The sequence below is a fragment of the Rhinolophus ferrumequinum genome, chromosome 7 (assembly GCF_004115265.2).
Source record: "Rhinolophus ferrumequinum isolate MPI-CBG mRhiFer1 chromosome 7, mRhiFer1_v1.p, whole genome shotgun sequence".
Classification (NCBI taxonomy): domain Eukaryota; kingdom Metazoa; phylum Chordata; class Mammalia; order Chiroptera; family Rhinolophidae; genus Rhinolophus; species Rhinolophus ferrumequinum.
Genome location: NC_046290.1, coordinates 72,548,615 through 72,553,940, shown reverse-complemented (window position 1 = coordinate 72,553,940; position 5,326 = coordinate 72,548,615).

Here is a 5,326-nt window from a genome sequence, read left to right as displayed (position 1 = left end):
AAAGGTAATATACCAGGCTCAGTTCTGGGTTTGGAGGATATAGCAGTGAATATAACAGACAAATCCTGCTCTCATTGAGCTTACATTATAATGTGGGGAGGGGAAGAGATCGATAAACAAGCAGACAAGTATGTCATGTTTCTAATGGTGTTTAAGTGTTAGGGTACAGAAAGGGGAAAAAGGGTGTTGATTTGGAGTGAGGATTTCTACGTACAAGTAGTGATCAGGAAAACCTTCACTGACAGGATGAAACTTGAACAGAGATGGAAAGGAAACAAGGGAGAAAACCAGTGGATGGGTGGTCAGAGGACCTGAATTCCAGTCCTAGGACTTATCCTCTCTGTGGAGGACAACATTTTACAAGCTACTTAATTTTTCTGGTCCTTGGTCTCCTCATCTGTCAACTAGGAGTGAAAATAAAATCATGCTTTCAAAGGTCATTATGATGCTTATATACATGACTGATAGTCGCCCTATTAGCCAGGGTCAAGGCTACTTGGCCCTTTGCCTATGGCTCACAGGGAAACCAAATTGGTGTCATTATGAGTTGCAACTGGAAGTATAAAGAGTTGAGCTTTGCAGCGTCATTCCAATCTTCCCTGAGCATGGTACACAGCTGTGGCCTCACTTCCCAGAACAGAGGGGCCTCACGTGACCTCCCATCACTGATTTCCTACCTGACATCCTTCCTACACTTCCTCCTTCTCAAGCACTCACCTCCATGCCCAGACCTTTAATATCCATTCTCCTCTGACATCTCCACGTCACCTTTTTCCCAGGCTATGGTCCTTCCCCAGGTTGAGGCCACTTTCACTTTCTTCTGGCAGGATGTGTCTCTCAACTCAGTAGCTCTTCTGAGTCTACATGCCCTTCTTGCTTTCATTAATGTGGGGCTGTGCCGTGTTGTAGTGTCTGCCTGCTTTGGGACTCCTGGGTCTACAACAGAAGGCCTCTTCTATGAACTTAAACTTGGAGTGTTCTGGTCTCCAACCTGATTGCTAAGTCAGCAGGTAAAGGGAAAGAAAAGCTGACCCACCTACCTGTAAAGCGCTCCACTAATGTGACGTTTGATGGAAGAGAACCCTAGGCAAGAGCTGTGCTGCCATTTACCTTGTGAAGTTTATTTCTCACTAGCAATCAGTTCTTTTCAGTTAATTTGAGAGAATGTATTTGGCGTTTCTGTAATTTTATTTTATGTTTCAGTTGAGTAAGTGTTGCTGAATATCTGTAGAATGTGTGATAATTTTTTTGTAAAAAAACTCAATAAAAGAAACATTAGCATAGGAAAATATTTTATGTTGTGTAACACATTTGGCTAAGGAAATGTTTTAATGCATTATATCAAAATGTTACATAAACGCAGCAGCTAGATTACAGGAGCTAGCTGTGTCTGGCGCTAAAGGAGACCCAACTCAGCATTGCCAGGTTGGAAAAAGGGCACTGGGGGAGGCCTAGGTCAGAAAAAGAATTGGGTATCAGAGGTTTCTCTTCAACTGAATCAGCATGTATTCAGCACCTTCAGTGCAAAGCACTAATCTAAGTTCCTTGGAAGATACGTTGATGAAAAATACATCCAACCTATCTTCCTATGGCTTGCAAGCTAGAGATGGTCTAGGTATAAATTCATTTGGCCTATCTTTATGGGAGTTACTTTGATCAAAGCACTGTGCTGAATGCTGGGAAGTAAAGATAAAACAGATGTGAATTCGGCCCTCGGTTCCAATGGGTGAGAAAACATGTTCACGAGTTGTCATAAAAAATGTCAAATGTGATCAGTGGTAGACTTTGGCATCAATGATTTTATATCGTATTTTTAAACAGTTCGCAGACTTGTTTGATGGGCTTTTATTCATAGACTTTTGGTGACTAACAAAATAGCAAAGGTCACGCTTCACCCCTGTTCATGCTGCCAATTCTCATTGATATGCCCTTCTCACCCCTTGCACCTCTCTTTTTATCTGACCTCATGGGCACCTCCCACAGTAAATACTTAATAAACGTGTGCTCTGAATGAACTAGACTTGCTGTGTGCTTCCAGATATATCCTAGTATCGCAGTACACTTAACACACACGTGTTCTCCTGACCTTAAATTAATCACAACTCAAGCTGCCTAAAATCCGCAGTATGAAAGGAGTTTAAGAATAGCATTCACTCCAACTAGGAGGACATATGGCCCTGTATTCAGACTTCAATTTAAATCTTAAGGGCTCCTTTGCAGAGGCTACAAACTTGCAAAATCCAGACTACAGACATCAGACATGTTCTGTTTCTTTGAAAACATTTGGTTTTGAATGGTTGAGACATTTACCACCAACTCCACTTCTAGTATTCTCTGCCAGCTGCCTCCCTTCTTTTATATTACCTAACTGGAAACTGAACACACTTGAGCTGTGAATCCCCAAGTGCCAGCAATCCTAGACTCAACCCATCTTCACACTGAATTTTTAAGGGCATTTAGACCATTTTGGCTATAAGCCTGTGTCATTCCTATGCCATGAAATTTAGCACTGCGATAACCTCTACTCCCAGCTCATCGGAGAAGAAAACTGACCATCTCAGTCCACTTCTAAAGGGTGGCTGACCCCCTGATCTACACAAATGCAATAGTCATGGAGAAAACGTTGGGGGAGAGACCATAAAGGAGGCCTAGAATATTGGAGTCTTAACACGATGCAACTGAGGCTTTAAAAAAAAGAGTCCAATGACTTAAAAGCATCAATTTTTTTTTTCATTTCCCATAAAAATAATCTAACATTGGAGTAACAGAAATAGGAAGTATATCAATTTTTAATAAATACAAGCCACAAAATAAATTTAATAAATTATAAATGATAAAATTATTGAAAAATTAAATATTAAACATTCCCACATAAAAATGTAGAACATTTATTAATTAGGGAGCATTTTCAGAGTAATACTTGTACTTTCAATTGCTCTTAACTTTTTAAAACACGCACTGTTGTAGACCTGTAGAAAGTGGTCTCACTACACACTCATAGCTGGTCACACCAAAGGGCTAGTGCCCTTGGTCGGTTCTCTGCAGGACGGTCCGTGTGCGGAGGGCACACGGCAGCTGGGGAAAGGGTGGGACATGGGACCAGTGGCATTTATGGAACAAGATAAGAGATTTTTCTTTTCCTGTTTGGACTTCGAAGTACAAGGAAGAGCAAACATCATTTGGACATTTCTGGCAGAAATCTGGAAGAAAGGTTCATACAGATGTATCTGATTCTTTTCCAGGAGACTTGAAGGAAATTCCTAGTCCAGATGTTTTTCTTCTGGGTCTTGAACTGGAAAAGGTGGAGAAGGAAAGACAATGAAAGAGGGTATCTGGAGAAGGAAAAGCTTTTGTTTTTCTTTTCCTCCGACTGCTGGGTGCTTTTTTTCTTTTTACTTTCTAATTAATCCATAGTTATTCTTTGATCCTTCCCACACTCTTCCCCCTCCTCCTACAGTGGGAAAACAAAGGGCTCAGTCTGTAGACTCCATGAGCCAGGAACGTCAGTGCGGCTCAGCCTGTGCCCCCTTCGGGCCCTGTTTCACGAAGTCTCTTAAGTTGCCCGAGCACAACTAGGTGCTGGACGCAGACATGCGCGGTGTGGGTGACGCACCAGGACGTGCGCGGCGCGGACGACGCACTCGGACGTGCGCTGCGCAGGTCCCGCGTGACCCCTGACCGGCAGCGGGGTGTGAATGCAGTTAGCGGCCGGCCTCCCGCTGTCGGTTCCTTCAGCGTCAGCCTGCGCTGCAGAAGCCGCTGGCCCCGTCGTGTTCTTCCAGGGCAGCGCGCTGTAGACCACAGACAACACCTTCCAGAGCGCTTCGCCAGGTGAGCCAAAGCTTTGTCAGGCCGGCATCACCGATCACCTTCTTCGGTGGACCAGGCCTGTCTCTTCCCCCTTGCCTTTATAGGTATTAAATTCCCAATACATGTCTTGCTCCCCAAACTGTCAGTGACTTCTTCTGAAGAGTCACCCCTGCAACGGCTGGTACTGAGACAAGTCTGAGAAATGGGATGATAAGATGGAGTTTGAAAGTCCAATCACTCACGGCCCGGCTGGCAAGGAGAGCCCGTTTTCTGGCAGCACGTGATGGTCCTATGGTTAAAACTTTCCTCAGTGGTGAATTGGGATGGTGTATTCATAGCGGGGAATGTACTAGATACAATAAGACAATACATAAGGCACCTGAAACTTATGAAGATGTAGACCTAAAGATTACGGGACTAAATGGCTGTTGCTAAGTACTGTTGCTACTTCACAGAAAGATCGTGAACACCTGAAGATGAGGAACAGAAAACTGAAAGCCAGGGATGGAAGCCTCTTTGCTCGCGTGCAATGAAGCTCTCATCTTCTCTGGCAGGAGAGCACAGCAAACCGAGGACCAAGCCCAGGACTTCAGGTCAGAGTGGCTCAACCAACTGGGACAGGTCTGTTAACCCAAAGTCATGGCCCTGGCTGGGAAAGCTGGGACCTTGACACGTGGAATAAGAATGTCTGGGTGGATATGTTCAAAGAATTTATGGCAAATCCCAGTGGGAGAACAACAGTGAAGCTTCCTGGAGTTCTGGAACAAAGCCATGTTATCTGTAGTGGAGACTTAAACAGCTTTTGAAATACAACTTCTAACGTAGAGACAGAATGTCTTACCATGGGTAGGATGACCAACACATCCCAGTTTGCCCAAGACTTCTCCAACTTTTCAGTTTTAGCACTGAAAGTCTCTCATCATGGGAACCCCTCCGTCCTGCGCAAACTGGGACAACTGGTCACCTAAGCACAGGACACTTAGTAACCAGGCCGCCTGCACTGCCCATCAGGGTTTTGGTCTCGTTAGACCCACCACATCAGAAGGTTGGGTAGGCCCAGCAATGATCCATCATAAGATGGACATGACCTATCTGGGATCACACTACTGTCTGCAGATTTCCCCTTTCTAAAAGAAGCCCACGGGAGTCCTGGAGGAGCTGCCCCCTGAACATATATGGAGAAGTTGATCCAAGCAGCCCAAAGGTTGGACTATAGTGGAACATGAGAAGTGCCTCCCAGAACCCCTCTGGAAAAACACTCACCATCCAGCTGTGGGGATCACATTGGACACAGCTTCAGCTGTCACCTTTGTCATGGTCTGCCTCAGCTGCAGGTGTCACACTTGCTGGGGCAGCTCTCATTTGCTGAATGATCTGGACAGATCAGTATAAAGGCCTGACCATTTCGGTATACTCTGCTGGGCTGTTCTCACACTGGGTTGGCTGAGTTGGTTGGTCTTGCATTATAGTTTCACTTCTTTTTTCTGCCTAATCCTGCCTTCTCTGCCTTCCATTC